Raw genomic sequence first — 14,522 nt, 5'->3', positions numbered from 1 at the left:
GTCATAGGGGGAGGAGCCAGTGCACACCAGGTAGTCCTAAAGCTTTACTTTTGTGCCCAGTCTCCTGCGGAGCCGCTATTCCCCATGGTCCTTACGGAGTTCCCAGCATCCACTAGGACGTCAGAGAAAACTGCAATCTAAAATAACCCACATTTCAGTGTGTGACCGACCTGCAGCTTGGTGCTCTCATAGTCGCAGGCTCACAGCTGTGGCCTGTGTGGTGGAGGCAGAGCAGATGCCGCAGCCGGCTTCCGCTGCATTTGAGGTGCGAGGACGAGCCACCAGTGAAGCTGCCGTGCGGCCACGTGACATGTACAGGATGACAGCGGGGGTGGTGGAATCCAGGACTGCGGGCCGGCTAGAGTGGCGCCAGAGTGTGGGGTGTAGCTGCCGGGGAGCACAGGGTGGCATCGGCAGCGTGCACTATACCAGTGGTTTCCGGAGTGAGATGAATAGCGCAGCACGCCGCACACACTGGAGCTTCTAGCACGCATATCTGTGTAGCAGCAGGCCGGGAGCAGGAGAGGGAACCAGCGGGTGAGAGGTGCTGGGGATCAAATAGAGATTGGGAAGGTGCTATTATACTTTACATTGCAGCAGAAACATACACAGATCACAAACGTGGCCGGTTCCGCCCTCAGGACGCCTGCGCTGTGTGCGTTGCCCCCTCCGCACACACCTAGTTACGGCACTGCGTCACATTACTAAACAGCATTCCCTGCATCACTATGAACATCAGCTGCCTGTGATTTTGCAATTATTAGTTTAACCATCTGAGCTTTTGCTGCTGCCGACGGTAATTCCACAGTCTGCGTAGCTCTCTAGCTACCCAGCCTGTGTTGTTGAAGCGTTTGCAATGTCTGCAATCTGTTTCGCATATATTGCGATTGCAACACGCATGACACACCCACTACATGCCCCACATTGCAGAAATTGCATACTCATCTGACTGACACGCCTCCCCCACTCCTTTTTAAGCTAAATGCAATCGCTACTTTGTTCGCAGATACCTACAGTAGGTACTATCATGACAACCAGATTTGGTGCGTGCGCACTGTCTTCTGTTTGGTTATGTACGCATGCGCAGTGTCCCGATAATCACTCATTGTGCGATTAATCACATTTGCAACTGATGCTGAATGAGACCCTTAGACTGGACTGTGAGATTAATTGCCCCTTGAATTGGATTTTGTGGTTTACATGAAAAAATAGAAAACTGTGGATTATTGCTTATCGGTGTACTGTCACAGGGACAAATGCTCAGGGCTGCAGGCATAGATCGCAGGACCAGCTGCTTCTCCCATAGGCAGCTTTACGCGAAGTAAAAACTGTAAATAGTTTACAAAGACATTTTGTGATCAATGTGTACAATATAAATATACAGTACATCATAATAGTACATGGCACTACAGTATTTGTAAAATGAGTCCCGCTGAGGAAAATCAGACCATGAGCAATGCTAGCACACACACACACACACACACACACACACACACACACACACATAATATATATATATATATATATATATATACAGTAGCGCACATATTGCATAGCGCTGTACAGAGGTTACAGTCATTCATATCAGTCCCTGCTACATTGGAGCTTATAAAGAACTAAGGGGGACATTTACTAAGCAGTGATATGAGCGGAGAAGTGAGCCAGTGGAGACGTTGCCCCATCAACCAATCAGCAGCTCTGTATAATTTTATAGTATGCAAATTGTAGATGTTACTTCAGTGCTGATTGGTTGCCATGGGCACTTCTCCACTGGCTCACTTCTCCACTCTTATCACTGCTTAGTAAATGTCCCCCTAAGGATCAAAATGGGTTGAGGTTACCTAAAGGATAAAAGAAGGGGCAGACTAGATAGGCCAAGTGGTTTTTATTTGCAGTCAAATTTTATGTTTCTATGTTACTGTAAGGTCCCTATCATATGTACACATATACACACTATATGTACACATATACTCACATTTGTTGCTCGAAGCCAATGAGCCTACCAGTATGAAGCTGGAGTGTGGAAACTGGAGCACCTGGAGGAAATCCGTATAAGCATAAGAAGAACATATAAACTCCACACAGTTAGGGCCTTGGTGGGAATCAAACTCCAAACCTGCGGTGAGGCAGTCATGGTAACCACTACGCCAACCATGCTGCACATAAACAGATAACATGACTTGTGATGCGGTCTGGTATTTATAATTTGATTTAAAATTACAGTACTTTGTTATCTCCTTCTGCCACAGTTACCTACCACCAATCTCTTCAGATCATGGGGGTGACTCAGACCTGATTAGATGTGTTAAATTTAGCACATCTAGGATCAGCTTCCCTGACATGCAGGGGGACGCCCAGCACAGGGCTAGTCCGCCCCGCATGTAAGGCCCTGCCCCGCCGCACAGGTATAAAAGCATCGCACAGCGGCGATGCTTTTGTACTGGTAGAGTAGCTCCCCATCTGCACAGCACCTGCGCGCTGGCAGGGAGCTACTCGCTGCTGCTCGGGTCACAGTGGCTGCATGTGACAACAGGCAGCTGCTGCGGCCCGTCTCCCCAATGGTCCGGGCACGCCTGCGTTGCCCGGACCACGCCCTCTCGCCCAGTGACCGCCTCTACCTGTCAATCAGATCGTCGGCTGTCTGGCATGCGCCGGCGCACTGCGACGCTGGCGCATTCGCAGTTCAGACCTGATTGCTGCTGTGCGAACACGCACAGCAGCGATCAAGTCTGAATTAGCCCCCATGTTCCAAATTATACTGTAGTCAGACACAATTCTTTGCTGAAGCCAGTGAGTATAGAAAGGAACCTAAAATGTAACAAAACAAAATGCTGGTATCTAATTGGCTGCTTATAGGGGGTAATTCCAAGTTGATCGCAGCAGGAATTTTGTTAGCAGTTGGGCAAAACCATGGGGGTCATTCCGAGTTGTTCGCTCGCAAGCGGATTTTAGCAGATTTGCTCATGCTAAGCCGCCACCTACTGGGAGTGAATCTTAGCATCTTAAAATTGCGAACGATGTATTCGCAATATTGCGATTACACACCTCGTAGCAGTTTCTGAGTAGCTTCAGACTTACTCGGCATCTGCGATCAGTTCAGTGCTTGTCGTTCCTGGTTTGACGTCACAAACACACCCAGCGTTCGCCCAGACACTCCCCCGTTTCTCCGGCCACTCCTGCGTTTTTCCCGGAAAGGGTAGCGTTTTTCCCCACACGCCCATAAAACGGCCTGTTTCCGCCCAGTAACACCCATTTCCTGTCAATCACATTACGATCGCCAGAACGATGAAAAAGCCGTGAGTAAAATTCCCAACTGCATAGCAAATTTACTTGGCGCAGTTGCAGTGCGGACATTGCGCATGCGCATTAAGCGGAAAATCGCTGCGATGCGAAGATTTTTACCGAGCGAACAACTCGGAATGACCCCCCATGTGCACTGCAGGGAAGGCAAATATAACATGTGCAGAGAGAGTTAGATTTGGGTGGGTTATTTTGTTTCTGTGCAGGGTAAATACTGGTTGCTTTGTTCTTACACTGCAATTTAGATTGCAGATTGAACACACCCCACCCAAATCTAACTCTCTCTGCGCATGTTATATCTGCCCCCCCCCCCCCCCCCTGCAGTGCACATGGTTTTGCCCAACTGCTAACAAGGGCCCTCATTCCGAGTTGTTCGCTCGTAAGATTTTTTCGCAATGGAGCGATTAGTCGCAAACTGCGCATGCGCAATGTTCGCAGTGCGACTGCGCCAAGTAAATTTGCAAAGAAGTTTGGTATTTTACTGACGGCTTAACGAAGATTTTTCTTCGTTCTGGTGATCGGAGTGAGATTGACAGGAAGTGGGTGTTTCTGGGCGGATACTCAGCGTTTTCACGGCGGAAAAACGCAGGCGTGCCAGGGAAAAACGCGGGAGTGGCTGGAGAAACGGGGGAGTGTCTGGGCGAACGCTGGGTGTGTTTGTGACGTCAAACCAGGAACGAAACTGACTGAACTGAACTGTAAGTCTCGAGCTACTCAGAAACTGCAAAGAAATTTCTTTTCGCAATTCTGAGAATCTTTCGTTCGCAATTCTGCAAAGCTAAGATTCACTCCCAGTAGGCTGCTGCTTAGCGTGTGCAAAGCTGCTAAAAGCTGCTAAAAGCAGCTAGCGAGCGAACAACTCGGAATGAGGGCCAAAATTCCTGCTGCGATCAACTTGGAATTACCCCCATAGTCTGGGTTGAAAGAATACCAGTGCTTGGTGATGTGATGTGGCATTGGATGCTGACATGCTGCTCATTCATTGGCTGTTTACTGTTCAGCCACAGTCCAGTTCTAACGGGTCTTGCAGATGTTCTGTCTTATTGGCATGTGTTCGGTATATTGCAGCGCTGGGTACATATCAGACACTGTAACCAAGCCTTTATCCATGTTACATTTATTCCAGGAAAATGAAAATTATTTCTGAACATCTTCTCTATACAGCAGTTTATTCATTCTTCACAATTATTTTTAGCAAGTATAACGTGTAGATAACTTAAGAGAGTTAAATACACTCAATTATGCAGTAAAAGCATTCAATAATCACACAACCCCATAATGCTCCATATGGCATGTCAGGGCCTGCACCTCCTCCTAATGCAGGAACCTCTGCCTCTATGCCATATGGAGCATTATGGGGTTGCTCCAAGGTAGGTAGCTCTTAGCTTAGATATATTTAAGTAAGGAGCCATTATCATGTGGCTCCTTGCTGGTTAATCATAGACCCAGATTGGGGTAATGGAGATGTGGGGTGTGGTACATTCTAATAACACTTTTCACATACTAATTTCTTTAACACTATTTCTCCATTTTAATTACATCTCATTTTTGTATCACCTTTATAGCTTCGGCTTCCTAACACTAATTTATTAACACTATAGTTTTTTCACTGGTATGCTGCCCTGGGCTTTCTGGCTTATGTTGGTGTTTTGGGGTGCCACACCCTGCACCTAGATATAGCGCTAGGGACCCCAAATATACAGAAACGCTTTGATGCGGCTTTGGGGCTTATTCATACATTTGCGCAAATATATGTAACTGAGATCTCTGAATTCTAGTATTGTGTGGGATTTAAATCTGGTTACTGTTATCGTTCAGGGTGCTTGGGGAAACAAAATGCCTTTTCTTTCTTGCTTAGAAATACCCCTCCCTTTCAAGCACCTGAATGATATCACTAAGATAATTGAGCTTCTGCCACTATTTATGTCTGCTGGAAAGTAATGTAATAGCACGGACAACCAGGACCATATTGGCCTTATCAATAATGGAGGTCCAACCAATTCTTCCTTCACAATGCCTGGTCCAGTTTTCATAGCTCATAGTTGCTGTAAGATCCATTTAAAGAGAATGGCTTGTATTGATATTATGGGCCAAAACCAAAGTTCACATACTAAGCATGTGCAAAAAACCATATGGCGCATGCATTACCCCGAATGTATGCACAAAGTCAATGCAAAAAAGAAGTCCATCTCCTGAGAGTGTCAGTGAAAATGGCTGCGTTCCCAGATGCAGAGCCGCTTCCACCCCGGGCCCATGTTCAGACAGAGAAACTGCACCTGCCATAGGGCTAGTGTAAGGGTTGATGGTGGATGGTCTAGAACAGCCGGCCATGTTATTGCTTGCCCAAGTGCTGATAGTGGACATCTCAGGCCTTGCACATTCAGCTTCTGCATATTGCACCCATGTAGACGTCAGGGTTTTAATTTTGTTGGAGTAAAAGACATCTCCATCCCATTTATTGTATTAAAAGACCCCCAATCAGCACCCCCTCAGTGAATATCCAACAATCAATCTAAGGCTTGAGGAGAAGAAATTTTGTACTCAGCGCAGGAAGGGAATATTCACTGTAAGGACAAGTCGAATATGGAATACACTGCCAGAGAAGGTTGTAATGGCGGACTCATCCAATGCGTTACAAAATGGGGTAGACAAATTCCTAACGGAAAAAGATATACGAGGATATAGCCTTTAACCTAAATAGAATAGGGAATGCAATATAACTCAGGTTGAACTCGATGGACTACTAGTCCTTTTTCAACCTCACCAACTATGTATCAAGATATTTAACATTTCCAAAATGGGTCTGCGGCCACCTACTACAACAGAAAACCCCTCCCCCCCACTAAAATGTGACAGCTCCATGCCTTGGAGATCATTTAAATATCTTATTTAAATAAACTAAACTTTTGAATGTGACTTAAAACAATGGGTTATCATCAATCACTATGGAACGCATACCGTTTGTATCTCATGATGCTTTGCTGCGGTAAGGCTTAACCACAAATTGCACAATTTTTTCCATTTGCTCTTTCACCTCTGGAAACAAGGTCGGCATCAGTGTATCTGTATCAGACATGTTGACATTGAATAACGGCGGTACAGCTAGACCCGTCCTTTCTTTGTTGATGAACAGTGGTCCTATAAAAACCAAACACTGTCCAAACGGAGTGTTCACCTTCCAATAGGAGCAGTGAGAATCCCAGACCACATAGTATTTTTCATTGTTAGATGTGAAGACCCAGGTTTGGATGCCATAGTCCCCTTTTTGAAGTCCCCAGTCCTTAGGAGGAGTATCTGAACTGTATGCATGGTTAATGCGCTCCCATATTATCTTCAGAGGCCAACATGCTTCCTGGTACTCCGGCATCATTATTATATCCATGTCCATGTTTCTATGGACAATTTTACACACTGGTTCTTCTTTCCACGGGGTCTCTGGAAGTGTTGGCTCAAATGCTGTACTGTACTCAGCCAGATAAATCTGCAATATAAGATAATTATGGATACTTAATATTACATTAAAAACGTTGGATCTGTTGGACAAATATGTAAGTGGTCACATTTTTCTCATAAGGAGAGACCCGTATGTCTTTCTGTCCCAGATAGTCTCTGGTTGATGGTTCAGCTAAATGTATTCTTGTCTGTATAATTGGTCAGTGAATAATGCTGGCCATACATCTACAGACCAAATCCCTGTTTCTTTGATGCCAATCAGGTGAATATCGATTTGTTGGGAAATTGGCAAAACCCAGCATTTTAAAAATCTCCGCACACCGATTCTGGTCATTTTTTGGGTTGGAATCGTTGCATGGAGGATTTCCAACATGTTTGATTTTGCCAACACATTGGAAATGACCTGACCAGGCATTGGCCAAACAGGGTATTGCCATGATAGATGCCAGATCTATGGACCCCATAACATATCATCCAGCAGCTGTCATGTGCTAATATTTAATGGGTACTCTCAGATACACATGATGTCATACATACACAGCATGTCATAAGTCAACATTTTGCATTTAGGAGATCTACACTAATTAATTCTTGCATACTCTCCCAAAATGTCCAAGAGAAACCTCTGAAATACATGGAGGTCTCCTGTGTGTAGTCTTTTCTTGCATATGTAAATTCTACATAAACAGTCGCTTATATATTTCCATCCTCCTAAGCAGGGCGTAAAATGGTTCTGGAGAGGTGGTGGAACTCATTTCCCCCACCACCTACTATCCCCTCCCATTGGGCGGAGCCAGGGCTAGAGTTTTCAGCAGAAGGATATCTAACCAAAGGCGCTTATATGGGTCAAATTGCCAATAGCAGCTGCTGATAAAGGGTAGTCAAGTCTTGTATAGTATATCGGAAAAAACAATCACATTTTAGACATATATCTGTAGCAGCGCTGAATGATAGACAGTTACGATAAATAATTAAAAAATGTATTTAAACATATAAAATTTCATAATCAGTAAAACATATTATGTGTATGCTCAGGACTCCTTTCAATCCTGTACAATTATGCAGGGCCACCCACTATCAATTATTCCAATCAATATGGACAGTTCTTGAAAAAAATGATGTAATGGTCTTGTAAAGTGCTTGTAATTTTGATGTAACGTTACCAAATTGTGACCGCTGGAGGAAAGTTGCTGTCCACAGCCTGTATATTCTAGGAGTGGGGTATCCTCACAATGGCAATGCGGTATCCAACAGCGATGGATGGTTAACAGACCAAGGTGTTGTCCATTAGGAATTTTCCATAGGGTGAGCACGGAAATCCTGCTGACGGGGGTAAGGTAGTCCTTCTCCTGACGTGTTTCACTGACGCGTTTCACTGTTCTTTGACAGCTTTATCAAAGGACTTCCTTTGATAAAGCTGTTAGAAAACAGTGAAACGCATCGCCATTTTGAGGATACCCCACTCCTAGAATATACAGCCTGTGGACAGCAACTTTCCTCCAGTGGTCACAATTTGGTAACGTTACCTCAAAATTACAGGCGCTTTACAAGACCATTACATCATTTTTTCAAGAACTGTCCATATTGATTGGAATAATTGATAGTGGTTGGCCCTACATAATTGTACGGGATTGAAAGGAGTCCTGAGCATACACATAATATGTTTTACTGATTATGAAATTTTATATGTTTAAATAATTTTTTTTATTATTTATCGTAACTGTCTATCATTCAGCGCTGCTACACATATATGTCTAAAATGTGATTTTTTTTTTTAGGGTTTTCAGCACCCTGCTGGTTGCATAAAATAGGTGTGGTCTCCCAAGAAGGTTGTGGCCACATAATAGTACCCTCAATTCAAATTATGCCACACAGTAGAACAATCTTATTCACATTTCACAGCATGTATGCCCCTTATTCATATTACACCATGTAGTAGTGCCCCTTATTCACATTACGACACACAGTAGTGCTCCTTATTCACATTATATCACTCAGTAGTGTTCCTTATATACAATGCCCAAAGTAGTAGTGCTCCTTACACATAATGCCCACAGTAGTGCCACTTATACATATAATGCCCACAGAAGTGCTGCTTATACACATAATGCCCACAATAGTGCCACGTATACATATAATACCCACTAGGGTGGCCAATCCCGGGATCGGGATCGGCGGGATCACGGGATTTGAGGCCAAAAATGCCGGGATTTGAATCCCGGGATTGGAGCCTCCAATCCCGGGATTCACGGGATCAAACTGCGCATGCGCACTGTGGTTTTCTTGTCCGGGCAGCGCTGCTGAGCACTAGGGCTCGGCTCAGCCTCAGACGCTGCCCGGCCCTGGCTGTGCGTGGCGTGCACATCTCACACCTTCCCTCCGGTGGCCCGCAGCATCTACTCTTTGGCTGCCTTCCTGCCCGCCTGATCAGTGGAGGAGGCCGGCCCTGGCTGCCGTCGGTGCGCGGCGTGACGCCAGCGAGGTCATGCTGCGCATCCGCACACCATCCCTCCGGCGGACCGCCGCATGTGGTCTACATCGTGGCTGCCCTCCAGCCCGCCTTCTTTGACCTTAAATGGAGGAGGACGCCGCCAGACTATGCTCATGCCTGTAGTGAGTATGTTATTTATTTATTTTTTAATCTAAATTTGAAATGGGCGGGGCTTGGGTGGGAGAAAAATTTAATCCCGGTTCAATCCCGGGAATCCCGGGATTGAGCATTTTTCAATCCCGATTCCCGGGATTGAAAAAATGCCCCGGGATTGGCCTCCCTAATACCCACAGAAGTGCTGCTTGTACACATAATGCCCGCAGTAGTGCCACTTATACACATAATGCCCACAGTAGTAGAGTTCCTTATGCAAATAATGACTGCAACAGATTCCCCACCTCTCTGTGTCCCTCCAGCCCCCTTTCACCTTGTCTTCAGCAAACACAAAGCCTGCTCCTCTTCATGGTTCTCCTTCACTTCAGTGGAGGTGACGGCATGACATCACATACGCCGTGCCAGAAAAGGAAGCCACTGGGACCTGAGGAGGGGATGAAACCCTTCCGACAAGACACAGCATGTGTGAGTAACAGGAGGGGTGGGCTGCTGGCAGAGGAAAATGGAGTCACCAGGACCTGAGGAAGGGGGAGGTAGTTGCAGCTCGTCAGTGACATTAGCGCCATCTGCATCATTTATTGACAAGGGTGGTTGGGGCAGGCTTTCCTCTTGGAGTGCCGTGGAGCTGGAACTAGTTCCACCTGCCATTACAGTTGGTGTAACTCAGTTCCACCCCACTTTAACCCCTGCCTCTATGGAGTCCCAGATGTACAGTTGCCATTTTCTGGCTGCCCCCTTGGGGAGGGAGCATCCGGGTCAGCACAGCTCAGAAGAGAAGGGGGGATGTTGGGAGCATGACATGTCATAGAGAGAAGGGAGGGGTGTGACATGGCATAGATGGTGATACAAGGGGCATGGTGGATGTGATCAAGATATCATGGCCATGCCCTTGTTATTTAATGATGAGATTACTGCCCACTTCACTTGCCAAGTGGACGGCTGGGTAGAAGGTAGCGGCCGTTACTGGGAGACTTGCCCACTCTTCCACCCGATTTTCTGGAGCCTCTCTCTAGACTTGCCCACTCTACCACCTGATTTTCTGGAGCCTCTTTGCCATTTTAGGGGAGCAGGCAATAATGTCCAGATTTGGATTGACTACTGCAAAATGTCCATCATATTCTTTTTTATTATTATACATATCTCAAAAAGCACCACTGAGTTATCCATATTATTCTAGGGCATGGTCTTACATTCAGAGATCTCTGTGGTTGTGGCATTAATGTGTACATAACAAAGATACACTCACCGATGATGGAGACTCACAGGACTGCAGCAGAACAAGCTATGAGAAGGCCTTGCTAAGAGATCTGTTCCGATGTTTGGTGGGTGCATCCGAAGGCAGTGGTCAGTTTATTCCTTCTGCCTCTGTGCTTGGTGCCCCTGGTGTAATATTCCCCGCAGCTGCACTAGACAGAGGAGTCACAAGACAGTCATGTACTGTACACAGAATACAGATAACAGAATAGTGTAACAGCAACGCATTCACTGCGCACAAGTATAATTTTACCTAGCACTGGGGAAAAAATATATACAGTATATATATATATATATATATACACATACAGTGACACATACAGCACTCAATATCTGAGACAGAGAGCGATGCAAGGTCCATAATTATTAATAAATGACACTCCTGCTAGAAAAAAGAAAAAAAGAACCAGCACTCACATTTCAGTAGCATCCTTTTTTCGTGAAAAAATGTTAAAGATCCATACAGTCAAAATGTAATGGCAGCAGCAGCCCAACAGCCGCTTCAACCACAATCACTTGATCTTCCTATACAGTATATATATTGTGAAGGCAGCGGAAGCAGGTTTGTTCTTCAGCAGACGTCTGTTTCCCTTGTTTAGTTTAATTCAAATGTATTCGGGAAATGTAAGTAAATGCTGTTTAGGAAAAGTATGAGAACATGCCGAGAACACTGTCTGCACAAAAAGGCTCACATACTCAGAATCCACAGTAGATAAGATACGGAGGCCTTGCTTCTTATTGGCTGACAACTGTAATTCCCTGGTTGCTTGGAATTTGTTTTTTTTTATGCATTGCCTGCTAGAATGCTTCTAATTCCTGAATGTTTATAATAAACTCAGAACAGCTCTAATCTTCCAACCTCCACTCTTGTGTTCGTTGTACCTTCCTGCTCTATGCGCTGATGCTTATAAAAAGTTTATCTGACCTCTCAGAGTGACCTGTTGTCCCAGTGTCCTGACTCAGGGCCAGATTCAAAAACAAAAAATACAGGGGTGTTTTAAGAGAGGAGAAGACTCTACTGCGCATGCGCAGATCTCAGGGAAAATGGTGCGGCGGCCATTTTCCCTGACATTTCTCTACTGCGCATGCACAGAACGCCGTGAAAATGGCCGCTGGGACATTTTTCACTGTGTTCTAGCAGCGCTGCGGATGCCGGCGCTGGACTTCGGAGGGGTGAGTATTTTACAAATGCAGTGTGTGCGGTGGGGACCCCTTCTGGACTCGGGCCCGTGTTCACCGCACACACTGCACCCATTATAGACATGCCAGTGGAAACATATATATATATATACATATATATGTATATATCAGTGACATGCGGTGAGGGCACCAACTGGTGAGGCACGGAGGCACCTTCCCCCCCCCCCCCCAACCAAATACAATCTGTGTGAGGAGGGGCGGCCAGGGCTGTGTGTGGGGATCTGAGGGGGGGAGCTGTGGGGGGGCTTTGTGAGGAGGAGAGATCTTTGTGTGGCCCTGGCACGGCATCATCATCTTCACCATTGGGGACACACACACACTACACAGCATTGTGTATACACATAAACACACACACTTTGTACAGCAGCACCCACATGGGACCAAGCAGCAGGTAGATGAGGGCAGCAGGCGGGCAGACTGTACACAAGTCCCCTGGGAGCCGAAGCAGCAGCGGCTGTGATATCGCTACTGTCTAGGTAGCCCCGATTCGGTCCCTTCAATTATCATGTCACCTCTGGATACCAGGTCGTCATGTATTGCTGAGAGAACTCAATAAGACACACACAGCCGCATGTCTCATTAGTAATCTGTTTTACTTTGGTCAGCTTGGATATTTATACACATATATTGGCAGTAAATGATTAACACAATTATATAACTTCATATGCCCCTTGTCCTTCTGCTTATCTGGAGCTACATTTACATGTTTTCTGTTTCCGTGGAGAGCAGGGTGCCAGATGCTCACTTTCACACACAATGTTATATAAAACAAGCTTTTATATTTTCCATATGTTCAAGGCTAGTTTAATCTAATCTCTTTCTAATATTAAAATTAATTGCATTATTATAATTAAGCATGGTAGCTAAGCTTTATCTCTATCAGCTGTGACACAGCAGCAGCGCCTCCGTCACACGGGCAGTAGCAGGGGCTCCGCCTTCCCGCCGCCTGGGCACATCCATCACCGCTCATCTGGCTCTTACCTTCAGCAGGGAGAGCTGGTCCAGGGCGAACCGGAGAGGCCGCTTGTCATCCATCGTCTCCACGCCACCGCTCTCGGTCCTCTCCTGTCCAGCAGTAACTCCCCGCCGCTTATGTGTGATTGGACCAGCGGATCCAGTGCTGGATCCGCTGTCCAATCACATATGCCTTGGTGGCAGGGGCGTGCTTTCCCTGCCAGCGAGGCACTTGTATAAGTGCCGCATTCCCCTTAATTTCCAATGGGCTTTTACAGCCCAGAGCTTGGCCCCGCCCCCTGCTTTGTCCCCGTTCCCACAGTCTACGGGAGGCACTAGCTATCAGTGCCTCCCAAACTATTTAAACAGATTAAAATGATTATAATAATATAAAGAGCATACATATGACACAGAATATGTGTCTTATGTATCTTCTTTTTATTATTTTAATCATTTTGACAGGGGAGGCACTGCCTCCCCTGACTGCACGTCCCTGGTATATATATATATATATATTTTCTCTTAGAGGATGCTGGGATCCACATTAGTACCATGGGCAGGGCCGGACTGGGACTAAAAATAGGCCCTGGCATTTTTGAAGCACACAGGCCCACCTCTGTGACTCCTCCCCTCACTATTCCTGACTCCTCCCCACTTATTAGTCTATGTTCTTACAAATATAATTAATATTCTAACAACATACAGGCGTACATCATTCTCTATTAAAATATACACAACCAGTGGTTGAAGTGGAAATTTTTAAGTGGGGGTGCGCGCTCCGGAAAAGGGGGCGTGGTCACTCAAAAGGGGGCGTGGCCTTCAGTGTAGTTTACCACACCATACACCCCTTATACGCATTATGCACCATAATAGTAGGACCCCTTATACTATCTAGTACTGCTGCCCCTTTCACATTATACCACACAGTATGAGCCAAAATTCACATTACAGCACCCGGTATGAGCCGAAATTTACATTATATGCCCCCGATAGTGCAGTGCCAGGTATACAAATGCCCCCACAGTGCCAGGTATACAAATGCCCCCACAGTGCCAGGTATACAGATGCCCCCACAGTGCCAGGTATACAGATGCCCCCACAGTGCCAGGTATACAAATGCCCCCACAGTGCCAGGTAAACAATTGCCCCCACAGTGCCATGTATACAGATGCCCCCACAGTGCCAGGTAAACAATTGCCCCCACAGTGCCAGGTATACAAATGCCCCACAGTGCCAGCCAATTGCCCCCACAGTGCCAGGTATACAAATGCCCCACAGTGCCAGCCAATTGCCCCCACAGTGCCAGGTATACAATTGCCCCCACAGCAGCCAGTGCTGCAGCTGCTTACCGCTGCTGCACTGCTGCTGCTGCTGCTGCTCCTCCTCCTCCGGGCTGTGAGGGACGGGGGTGAGAGCGCCGGGCGCACGCCAGCGCGGCTGTGTCTGGCGCGGCAGCGTATAGCGTTCAAACCAGCCGCCGGTTCGTGAGCCAATCAGACCTCGCGGACCGGCGGCTTCTGATTGGCTGCCGGTCCGCGAGCTCTGATTGGCTCACGAACCGGCGGCTGCTTTGAAGTCCGCTATACGGCGCTCTCACCCCTGTCCCTCACAGCTCTCCAATCTTGACAGCTGAGACGCGCTGCCGCCGGACTGAGCGGCAGCGCGTCTCAGTGACCGCTGGACCGGCCCACGTGGCCATCGGCCCTTCTGGCATTTGCCAGAAGTGCCAGATGGCCAGTCCGGCCCTGACCATGGG

At 46.7% G+C, this 14,522-nt stretch overlaps 1 long non-coding RNA gene across 2 annotated transcripts in view; it reads right to left on the bottom strand.

Moving 5' to 3' along the window:
• Positions 1-4,400: 4,400 nt before the first annotated feature.
• The window catches only part of LOC134944509 (uncharacterized), a 63,420-nt gene continuing 53,298 nt past the window's right edge, over positions 4,401-14,522 (bottom strand). The window contains exons 1-3 of one of the 2 annotated variants that reach the window (XR_010181883.1): positions 11,030-11,377; positions 10,605-10,764; positions 4,401-6,781 (exon numbers count right to left, since the gene is read on the bottom strand). This is a non-coding gene — a long non-coding RNA (uncharacterized LOC134944509). Of the gene's footprint in view, positions 6,782-10,604; positions 10,765-11,029; positions 11,378-14,522 lie in introns of those variants that run through there. The other variant, XR_010181884.1, reaches the window with a different exon arrangement.

The sequence above is a fragment of the Pseudophryne corroboree genome, chromosome 7, assembly GCF_028390025.1.
Source record: "Pseudophryne corroboree isolate aPseCor3 chromosome 7, aPseCor3.hap2, whole genome shotgun sequence".
Classification (NCBI taxonomy): Eukaryota; Metazoa; Chordata; class Amphibia; order Anura; family Myobatrachidae; genus Pseudophryne; species Pseudophryne corroboree.
The sequence above is the reverse complement of the archived record's forward strand: the minus strand, read 5'-3'. Positions and strand labels throughout refer to the sequence as shown.